This window comes from Plutella xylostella, chromosome 25, assembly GCF_932276165.1.
Source record: "Plutella xylostella chromosome 25, ilPluXylo3.1, whole genome shotgun sequence".
Classification (NCBI taxonomy): Eukaryota; Metazoa; Arthropoda; class Insecta; order Lepidoptera; family Plutellidae; genus Plutella; species Plutella xylostella.
Genome location: NC_064005.1, coordinates 6,908,087 through 6,920,118, shown reverse-complemented (window position 1 = coordinate 6,920,118; position 12,032 = coordinate 6,908,087). Strand labels below are relative to the sequence as shown.

Below are 12,032 nucleotides of genomic sequence, written 5' to 3'. Positions count from 1 at the left end.
TATCGATATCGACAAGTCTTGCCTCCCCACGCGAGCGATGCTATCTGAGCCTCTATTCTCGTGCGATATCCGCCGATAAGGCAGAATGTCCTTTTTCATAGAAACACCGTAATGGCCCAGGAGACACGCTAGCCAACCCTCATCATTTATGTATGTTGATTGCTAGTGAAGTCTAGCTGCTTTGCTGGACACTATAGAAAAAGTTGTCTTTAAAATTGCTTTGTCATAGCTACATAGGTGGCCTCAAACATGTGGTATCGCACATATGTTTCTTGTCGTTAAATGTTATTTGTTTTCACTGGTTATCCTTATTTACATTTAATGACTGATAAGTGTGATGATGATTGATGAAATTTAGAATTCCATGGTTTCAGCACCTACATTCCTACATGTAAAATCCTCGCCAAGTATTTTTTTTGTAATTTTTTTTAGTTAGTAAATCTTTTGAAAACTCGGGCTTATTGCAATTTTTCAGATTTCCTTGCCCGGTGTCCACCACCCTAAGTGGGACATCGGGTAATCTGAGGCCAGATAGCATCTGACAATATGGGTGGTAGGGAAATTGCCGACAACACGCGACGACGACGCCAACCCATTACACCTCACGTGCATATCTCGTCATCTGCAGCCTTCGACTGCCATGATGACCCGCCATTTTGATTTCGGGAAATTATATTCTTGGCGGGAAATTATAGTTTTATGTGCCATTTAGATACTGCCAGTGTCGTGTCGCATGATTGCGTTATTGCTTTCGGTACTCGCCTCATATTTTGTTTGACTACTTATTTTAATATGTTACATCAGCTCCTTTATTGGAATTCCCTATAAGTAGGTATAATATAAATAAATATGTAACTCTGAAATTCTCTTATCGCATTCCAAATGCTTCTTTTATTATTGCGTGACTAGCACTCGCTGACTGACCATAAGTCATTGTAATTAAGGCGAGTCTCACACAAAAGTATAGATAAATAAATATCGTTAGTAATTGCAAGGGGTGGAGGTGCATTCCCACGCGTTCCTACACACGGAAGCGGAATTATTCTGAAAATGACCCTTTGTTGGGAAACCGGGGACCATATGGCACGGTGCGATACCATCGAGTTACAGTCTTACATCAAGCTATCAATTAATGTTGGTATTATTCTTAACGTTCAAGGGTTGCAGCCATTTCCATTAAAAGTAATTTGAAACATGGCAGGACACCATTTTTGAAATTACCTTTAATGTAGTTTACAATTTATTGGTGAATTTCAGGGAAACTTTTCCACATGATTTTCTTAATATTATTTATTGAAACAACTGCTTGTAGACATTTTTATATTTGATAATGACTGTGAGAACCTTAGAGACATGCTTACTGCTTGGAAAATACCAGTTTCCGTAAAAAATACGTAATATACTACGGAGTTTCATGGCAAATTTACCAGGGGTGGCTGTCGGATCTTAGTTTAGGCTTGGGCTTCTATTCGATACTTATTTATTACTAACTTTTAGCCTTATTACTGATATCTGAGAGTCCACCAACCCGCACTTGGCCAGCGTGGTGGACTAGGCCTAAACCCTTCCTTCATTGGAAGGAGACCCGTGCCCCAGCAGTGGGGACGTAATGGGTCGTGATGACTGATATCTACATCATGACGTCTTAGTCCAGAATTATTAATTTACTTACAAGCGTATTTGTTAACATCTATTACCTACAGATAATATTGTGGTCTTATGAGTTACGAGTATTTAACCGCAAGAAATCGTTTACATACAATATTTCTGAGAAAATTCTTAGCTTAGTTCCTTAACGTCAAATGGATACCTACGATAATAAAATATATACCTACGTACCTAATACGTAACATGAAATTACAATCATACGTGCTAAGTTTGATGGGATCTGATCTAGGTACCGAAGTGTAAACCTACCTTCGTTATCGAGACGGTTTACGCTACCAATCGGAAATTTATCGATATTTATCGCACGGGGTGCAGTTAGGGCGCGTCCCTACTGTGCGATATGGGTAGAAATCAACAGGTCGTGTCGACTGCTTGCGGTACACACGCACGTTGTACGAACAACTATAGCACAATATGCACATGCCTTTACACTGTTCGCCAAATGTCTTAGGTGCATTGTTAGTAGGTAACGAAATTGGACGATTGTATAGATTATTTTGATGATAAGTTAGTTTTGAGGTTGACTTTGAATAAGGGCATTTCAATATCTCTATCTGCAAGGCGTTTCAGTTACTTTGATTGTGTTTCCAACAAGATTTGTCTTTATAGAGTTACATATATTTGGTAGAAGAAAAATCCATACAAGAATGACGAACAGTCTAAACGCACTTCCCATAACGTTCGCGGGGTGCATAACTGCACAGTGTAACGGATATTAATTTGACAAGCACATTGCTTATTCATGCCCCGTAATTATCTATCTCTACAAATTGTCTCTACATACTACATGTACCGGCTCTCCCTCGAATATCGAAGTTTAGTTGCGGTCATTATCTTTTTGTCTCCATTATTTTCATAGTTAAATGATAGTATTATTTTTTTTGTAAAGTGAATTTCGTTATAAATTCTTATTAGAAATTAGGAGACATCGTTTTTATCGTCACAGCTATTAGCTTCGATAAGAATCAAAAACGAATTTCCCAAACAAAACTCGAGTTCATTTTCCGGACGTAATGGCCAGCACAATTTTAACAAAAACAGGCCAATTCCGAGCACAATAGGTACTAGCCATGTACTTCAGTCATTGTACATTATGTGTGCAGAGGTAGGTACATGATGGTGGACATCTCATTCGTAATCGTGATGGCATTAAAACACAAATTGTTGTTTGGACTCAAAAGACGTAATCGCAACACACACAACCGCAGATCCGTACAGTCAGTGCCTAATACCGACCGACACACATATAGCTATACTTTCAGTATGTAGACTTGGTATTCATGATATTTTTTAGGAATTTCATAAGAATCCCAGGTCGTATACATTTATTGGTATTTAAATATGGGTCGGTGGGACAATAATCTTTAATTGCCATGAATTTATCTAAGACATAAAGTATCTAAAGGCTACACTGCCTCAGCCACGAAAACCAAAACGCAAGAATGTGACAACCTGACGAAAAAAAACAGCAACGGGAAGTAGCACCACCGAAATCCGGTTCCTTGCTTCCGGTGGCTTCGAGCTTGACCAGCCGCGCGGGGCGTGACGGAGCGAGCGCCCGTGCGTCGGAAGTGCCGCCATTGATAGCATCTCATTGTGTGCACGGATGTTGCTCCTGCGCAAGAGGAGGATGGGGGCGCGGGCCCGTTGTCGGTACGGCACGGTGATGACATGGGACGGCGTTGACGCGGGTTCCATACGGGACGGTACTCCGAGTTACAATTACATCAGAATTAGATTAACTGTTGTTGAGCTAAGTAGAGTTATGAGTTACAAAAAAATGCAGTATGCTGTATGAATGAACTGAGAAATGAAGTAGAAAAAAAACATTTCGGTCATTTGTATTGTACTTATTCCAATTTCATCAGCAGTCATGTTTTTTTTAAGAATTTGAGGTAGCAAAAACTATCTACCATTTAAAAAAACAGTTTTCTTGTCTTGTTGTATTGAAGATTGTAATATTTTTTATAAGATTTGTCTGAGCTAACACGTATTAATTCCAATAAGATCGATCAGACATACCGCAGTGCAGTGGGCCCGCGCACATCGCGCGTGTCTCACAGAATTATTTCTGACATTTTTAGCTTCATTGTCCACCTGAATACGGAGTCACGCTCCAAAAGGAATTAATGCCGCAGTTACAGATAGGTACATATCTCCACGCTTTGTTATGTACGCAGAGAATAACTACATAGTCCGGTACCTGTACTGTTATAGCTCATTGTCTCATTACGACCGCGACTCACACATGTAGCTATCATACATGTGTCTCAAACAGTCGCTATTGGTCGAACATGAGCACAAAGTATCATTAGTATCTTTGTGGACGATCAGGAAATGCTTCCTTGTCCTCGGCTATTTAATTTGATGTTTTCCGACGACTATTATGAAAATTATTGCCGTGTCTATCGCGATGGATGTCGGATAATTTCGTACGGTTAAAATCTAATCAACATAAAACTTTGATGAAAGAAACATAATTATTATACTTTATAAGTGTACGTATAATACGGCTATTATCAATATGTGGTAGGTATATTATTATTGTCTATAAGTACCTATAAGAAAATAACTAAGAACTAGGTAATATATAATTTTTCCAACTAAGTATACCTACAAAGTTAAATTTTATATATATCAAAACGTCAAACTATTATGAATAAAAAAATTTAGTTGTTGGTACTACGCAAGCTACTCAAGTATAACATAACAGTATTTTATACTTGAGTTTAAAACCTATAAATGCATTAAGTATTAGTTGTTTACGCGTCGAGTGCGCGCGGCGTCGTGCAAGCGCACAGCGGCCCGCGCGCAGCCGGCGCGTGCAGGTGTGACCCCCACTCTGTTGCAGCGCGGGGGACGCGCGGGGGGGCCCAGCCCGCCGCCCGCTCGCCCAATCGCGGCGCGCCTCGCCTGTGATGTCATCGGAGGAGGAGGCCGACTCACACGCGCCCTACGGAGATAAGCTTCTAAAGAAACAGAAACGCGCCCGACAGCGCGTGGACGCCGGGGAGCCGCGCAATTCTTACTCGACTCTCGCGACGGACGGACACGCGCCCGCGCGCGCCGCAAACTCAATGAGCGGCGGACTGTACGGCGCCATCTTCGAGGGCCGCCAGCACTTCGGCCTGTTCGGCCCCGGCTACGCGCCCGCGGAGATGCTCAACGAGCTGCTGTCCCGCACGCCCTCGCAGGACGACTCCGGCGAGGAGGCGGCGGGCGGTGACATCGCGCACAAGGTGCTGCGAGACATCCTGCAGTCGCGCAAGAAGGAGCTGCTGCGCCTGTCGCCCGACAACAACAATGTGCTCGCTAACAACAACAACGACGAGCCCAAGCACGAGAAGCGCTCGCCCGAGCGGCAGCCGGCTCGGGACTCGCGACCCGGCTCGCGCGGCGCTCTGGACGGCGGCTCGCAGCGCACCTCGCCCGCGCCCGCCGAGCCCGAGCCGCTGCTGGCGCCCAAGTGCGAGCCCGACGACGACGCCGGCCGCTCCTCGCCGCGCCCCACGGAGGTGAAGCGCGCGCGCGTGGAGAACATCGTGTCCAGCATGCGCGCCAGCCCCGCGCCGCCGCAGGTCAACGGCTGCAAGAAGCGCAAGCTGTACCAGCCGCAGCAGCACGAGCGCGCCGGCGGCTACGAGCGCAGCCGCGGCAGCAGCGCGCACACGCTGAGCGAGGACTCGGACGACGACCCCGACCGCCCGCCGCTGCAGCAGAAGCTGGTGGAGAAGAACGCGCTCAAGTCGCAGCTGCGCACCATGCAGGAGCAGCTCGCAGAGATGCAGCAGAAGTACGTGCAGCTGTGCAACCGCATGGAGCAGGACTCGGAGACCGCGGACAACGACGCGTCCAGCGACGTGGAGCACGTGGACGAGCCCGTGCCCAAGTCCGAGCCGCCCTCGCCCGCCAAGGAGGCGCCGCCGCCCGCCAGCACCACGCCCAATATGCTGTCGCAGGTCATGAACAAGATGATGTCGGCCAAGATGCACGCGCACGCCGCGCAGCACCTGCCGCCCGGGTTCAACGGCATGCCGCTGCTGCCGCTGGGCGAGCACCTGCCGCCGCACCACCTGCCGCCGCACCCGCTCAACAACGCCGCCGCCATGTACCTCAACGTGAGCCAGAAGCTGTTCCTGGAGCAGGAGGCGCGGCTGAAGGAGGCGGCGGAGCAGGCGCGGCCGCAGTCCCGCCAGCACTCGCCGCGCCCGCCGCCCGCGCCGCGGCCGCCGCTGGCCGGCGAGCTGGCCGAGCGCCTGGACGCGCTGCGCCAGCAGCAGGGCGCCGTGGGGCCCGTGTCCGGCGCCGACCTGGAGGGGCTCGCCGACGTGCTCAAGAGCGAGATCACGTCCTCGCTGGCCAGCCTCATCGACTCCATCGTGACGCGCTTCGTGCACCAGCGCCGCGTGCTGGGCAAGCAGTCGGAGGCGGCGGCGGCGGCGGCGGACCAGCTCAACAAGGACCTGCTGCGCGCCACGCGCCTCATCGACAGGAAGTCGCCGCCGCCCAAGCCGGCCGAGCGCCCGCAGCCGCAGGGCAACCCGCCGCACCACCACCCCGGGGGCCTGCCCAACGGCAACCCCTTCATGTCCCACAACCCGATGCTCATGGGCCAGATGAACGGCCCGCACCCGCCGGCCGGCCCCGGCTTCCCGCCCATGCACGAGGGGCCGCCGGGCCACGGCCACGTGCGGCCCGGCATGTTCCAGGCGCCGCCCAAGTCGCTCGGCCAGTCTCTGTACGCGTCCATGAACGGGCACTTCGAGCGCGAGCCGAACCCCGAGCAGAACGAGGCGCTGAGCCTCGTGGTCACGCCCAAGAAGAAGCGGCACAAGGTGACGGACACGCGCATCACGCCGCGCACCGTGTCGCGCCTGCTGGGCGAGGGGCACTCGCCGGAGAGCAACAAGTTCCCGGAGTCGCCGTCGCCGCGGCCCTACCCGGGCGGCATGGCGCTGCCGACGTCCGTGGCCATCCCCAACCCGGGGCTGCACGAGAGCCAAGTGTTCTCGCCCTACTCGCCGTTCTTCAGCGCGGGCGGCATGGCGCGCTCGCCGCCGGCGCCGGAGCGGGACTCGCCGCCGCTGCCGCCGCCGCCGCTGCTGCACCCCGCGCTGCTGGCGGCTGCCCCCGACTACCTGCGCCACCAGCACATGCACCACCACCACCTGGACCAGGACCACTCCGACTGCAACTCCACCGACCTGCCCTACGACGGCGTGCAGCCTACTATATCCTTTTACAATGGAACTACACAACAACAAGCAAAGTAATTATTATTCAAATATTTTAGCCGGTTGACTGAGCAAAAGAGTCTCGAATTTCATTAGGAAATTATTTTCTATTGAATTCAATCACTTTTGCTTGGAAAACTACTTTTACATCCCATTTAGAAATGTCCACTCCAGTTGCGTTAGGTCAATACGATAAAGTAAATCCGCCCGAGCCGAGGGCACAAATCCTTGCGGAGACACCCACAGATATCTTATTTCTGTAGTGTTTAACCTTACGACTGCACGTAGTAGCTTCCGACTTAGTGGTACGATTGTGGAAGCCGCACAAGCGCTGCGGTTTCTACGCTTTATATTATACCAGCCTATAAACCTGATAGACGGAGCTAAACTTACCCGTACGCATTTTTCTAATTAAATTATTCCACCTTGCTACTTCATCTTGTAAGGTTTTGTCTTACTATTCACACAATAAATCTGCGTATTTGCGCCGTCCTGTAATAGACTAATAGCTGCAGCCGGCAAACAGTCACCGGCTGGGCTGCATTTGTTTGCGTCCAGTCGTCACCGGATAAGGCACGTAAAGGTTTATAAGATTAGATGCGAATGGATTAGCCATTGTGGAGCTTCTGTGCACCTGCAGGCTGCATAACGGCTTTCTAAATGGATTCCAGTCATTCGATTCAAACTTCGCCTTGTTTCTAGTTTTCTATTGTGGCTAGCGCAACTGGATGGAAATAAACTCTCGAACAATATCTTACAATTTTTAAACTCCTTTGCCTCTAGGCAAAGATTTGGGTCTTCCACTCGGGATCCCAGCCACTTTTTTGCCTCTGAGCAAAGATTTGGGTCTTCCACCGCTCCCAGCCCAAAGACCATTGCATCTCAAACTTTGCTACCCAAACAGTTCCAATATTCCTTAACCCCCCCGCACAGTTCCACGCTGACGCCCATGCACCTCCGGAAGGCCAAGCTCATGTTCTTCTGGGTGCGCTATCCCAGCTCCGCCGTGCTCAAGATGTACTTCCCCGACATCAAGTTCAACAAGAACAACACCGCGCAACTCGTCAAGTGGTTCTCAAACTTCAGGTGAGTCAGAAATTGTGGATTTTTGTTTTTTTTGCAGGTTTTCAGGATTTTTTCCAGGAGCTTTTTACATATACACTCATTAATTTTCGAAATCTTTCCGATGATCTTCTTGAATTAAATGAAAAATATGCAACAATTCCATAGAAAATGTTACCTTCAAATCTGCTCAACTTGACAAATCAATCGACTAGTTCGAATTACAATTAACCGAACCCCTCTTGTTTAGATTAACGAATTCAGTGATTTCTATATTCTAGCGTTAAAACGATTACAGACCAATTTTGATTTCTTAGACCCCTTTTATAATTGAATAATTCAGTTGAAGGGTTATGAATTCACTATTTCCTCATTAAGGGTTTAGTTTGGCGTTTATCAAAGCGGGGTCACCCTATGTTTGAAGCAGCGGCGGCGATTTGATGGACTAAATAGGGCATGTCTATTTATAGTTAGTTATGCGTTCAAAAACAAACATGATTGTCGTATTCTATGGTCGTGATGTAAAAAAAAACATAAACTCGGTACTGAAAACTTATTCAAATCTATAAAGGTTCTATACTAGCACACACCAAGAAAAATCAATAATTTCCGATAAGATAAATATACTTATAATCTTTTATCATTCCCCGTTCTTCTATAAAACAAACAGCCCTACATAGAGTTACAAAGCCTTTCCCTATCAGCTTTTACGTGAAAATTGTAGATGATAAGACGAGCTTGAGATATGGCTCACTTTAATATAAAAGTTGCGTTCGCATTACGAGTGAAGTGGTAGATAAATCAATATGCATTGACGTGTGCGATACCAGTAAAGCCTTAGACAGGGGAGAGATATCGGCAGGTGACGATATTTGCTAAAGATAGAGACTAGATAACAGGATATTAGCTACAATAATCAATACGTACCTACCATACAACTTTCTAAAGCCGTTCTATATTTTTCTATATTAGTATTTCTTTCTCTCTTAGTACTGGTGGTAAAATATATTTACTGTACCTACTAGTATTTCCAATGGCTACAGATACCGATCAAAAGGAAAATAAATAATCAATGTTTGCTGTAGGCTGTGTCGTGTCTTGATACACTTGTAGTTAAAGTAAATTAAAGGGTGCCAGCGATATCGTATTAGATATACAACTAACATCGTTTCTTATATAATTTATTGTAATTTCTCAATCGTTTATTCCGTATCGTCAATTGTACCTATTTCTAATAGGCTGTATTACTTCATACGTCTTATTAAGAAAATTGCACTCTTTTCCAATGGATTAGGTAGAGTTAAGCTAGTAACTATAACATAAAATATGAAAATATAAACGGTATTGGAATAGAAAACACTTAGTAAGGCCTCGCATTAGTACTGAAAAACACAATAGTTTTCTTTGAAAAAAACGACTTAGTCCACCTTAGTCCATTAGCATTGTCCCCTTAATGGCAGCATTGTGGCGACAACGGAAAATGACCATTTCCTTCGCGATAAACATCTCTGAAAGGAAAACTGAAAGGGTGAGGGCCCAGTCGAGTCGGTCGGCGGCAATTATGTACAAGATGTGCCGGCGTAGCAGCTACTTAATGAGGGGCAGAATAATAAATGGCATTTTAAATTTCCGGAAATCGCGACACCTGTGAAAAATATCCGGTGCTTAGGGAAATTTCACAATCTAGCCGTTTGATCGTGACCACACTGCGCCTTATTAACAACGTTTCTGTTAGGGTGTATTATACATGTTGATATTTTAATGCGTAGCGATAGTGAAGTGAGTAAAAACAGGAGTGGAGGTGGAAGGGAAACTAGCAGTCTATTGAGTGTATGTTGACGCGCCGCCCAAGACGACGCTCTCCACGGTGAAGTAGCGGGCACTTGTTGCGGCTACTTGAGGAGGAGCACCCTCATACGAGCACCGTGTGTGTCTCAGGCCCACAGGACGCCTGCACACACGTACGGAAAAAATATGCCAAAGAAAACATACCCAAGAATTTTCCCCGGCAAAAATGCTAATTTTCTCAACAAACAAACCAAGTCTCAAAAGTTGCCGCAACACAAACAACCTTTACGCAAGTCGATGCAAAGACAAATTCTTTTGCCGCGCGACTCAAAGGAGCAAAGCAAGAAACAAACAAAGAGTCACTCGCAGAATTAGCTGTGGAGACGACGATAGCACTAATTAGCGACGGTGACCCGTTTAAGTTATTTTACTTAATTAAGTGACAGAAGTGGCCTGCTCGCAGCCCTGGGGACCTCGCGGAGAGCTGGGACCTCCTGGGCACCACTCCAATTAATCTTTTTACACATCCCACCAAGCACGAGTGTAGCACTTAGACTCAGCCTTTTCACGCTCCGCGGCGGAAATGTAGCCTGCTTGGCGTCACACTCGCAATGCACACATGCTCTTTTTAACTCCGGCCTAGCTAGTGCATCGTACGGCAAATTTATAAATATTAAATTTGATTGCGTTTACTTAATATATATAATCATAATCATGATATTAATTAAACACTTGAGTCAATATAAAAATTACGTTGACATGTTTCTGATTCGTAAGTTGTCGTCGTCGCAAACATGACATAAGTGGCGTCTGCCCCCCTTCTTTGATAGAAATAATAAGTCCGACCGTAACTGAATGTACGTATGTTATTGTTTAGTTTGCTTACGCTGCAACCTCTTAAATTTAATTGGTTGGCTAACATCCCACCTGGAGTCTAATTTACGTGTTAACATTTTAATAAGGCCAGTCGCGGGGGCGCCAAGTGGCCAGCCATTTATGCTCGCGCCACACTCGCAATGCAACTCTGTAATTAATACAACCCTTTCGAGAAAGCTTATGAGGTCTCTTACTTCTAAAAAACTACTAATTACCTGCTACGCGTACCTACTTCTTGTTGACTTTTTCAAGTGTCGAGAAAATTTTCAGCCAATCCAATTAGCGGCCTCGCTCACCACAAGAATGCTTTGGCGATTCGTAACGTTAAGTAATAAAAACCACCGAAAATGTAGTCTTAGTTGGGAATTAAACACGCACGCGAGACAGTAATGGCGAGAGAGTGAGGTGCGGCTTCATATTTACATATCATTGGTCGCTCAACCCATTATAAAATATTAGCCTTTCGCCGGACACCGTCGTTAATAATATAATTAAAACACGCTAAGGCGCGGTGCTACTTATCGCGGCATCAAGACAGCGCGTGACGTATGGGGGCGCTACATTGTTGCCCTAATTTCGACACGTATACGGACACGTGGATGTAAAACATTTAGTTTATTTTTTCGGATTAATTAAATTAAGCTCAAATTCTCACAATAATGAATATTTGGGTCGTCGACGGTCAAGCTGAGAACGACGCATATCCTTTTCCTTCTGATAACAAAATTACAAGGAAGCAAAAAAGAACAACTTACAACAAAAAATGTGGTCAATAGGCACCCGTTTTATATAAAAGCAGTAGTAGGGTGGATAGTGAACACAGCACACGGGTGTATTCCATCAAGCTAATGAAAGCGTAATTAGAAAAGTGGTGTTTCTTCCGACCGCGGCCTTATCTTGTCTTCGATGGGGCATTAAGTTTTTTAATTACTCCAACTCGAGCCGAGCTTTTAGGCTATTTGCGCGTTATTGGCCTCCGAACAGCCCGTTTCCGTACGAATAATGAAGTACTTAACATTCAGTTAGTAGGTAGTATTTTGTGTGTATGTGGCCGTATATTTCGTCAGTCATGCGAGGCCGGGCCACTCCTCTGGTCTCGAAGGAGTGGGCAGCACGGTCTTTCATTACTGTCGCTGTGTGGGTACCTTGAAAGACTTAATTCTGTTCTAATGACACACGAGTTTTGGGCGGCGACTGACACGCGATTTTGTTTTCTCTTTTCTAAATTAAACCGCCGTTTAATGAAAACCCGTGCTTTGTAATGCTGTCTTTTGGGGGAATTTCATGATTAAATTATTTGAGCGAACATATTGTATTGTTTCTTGTTAAATATGACAGTTATCGGCTTCAGCGGAAGTGCGCAGGCTCCTTATCTGAAACACTTGACCAACACAAAGAGGCCTC

General features: G+C 46.4%; 1 long non-coding RNA gene across 3 annotated transcripts in view; it reads left to right on the top strand.

Annotated features, from left to right (window-relative positions):
• Nucleotides 1–12,032, top strand: part of LOC105385603 — a 67,834-nt gene that overhangs the window by 43,122 nt on the left and 12,680 nt on the right. For 2 of the 3 annotated variants that reach the window (XR_005253791.2, XR_005253790.2), the window contains exons 4-5: nucleotides 4,520–6,937; nucleotides 7,836–7,988. This is a non-coding gene — a long non-coding RNA (homeobox protein prospero). Of the gene's footprint in view, nucleotides 1–4,519; nucleotides 6,938–7,833; nucleotides 7,989–12,032 lie in introns of all 3 variants that reach the window. The other variant, XR_005253794.2, reaches the window with a different exon arrangement.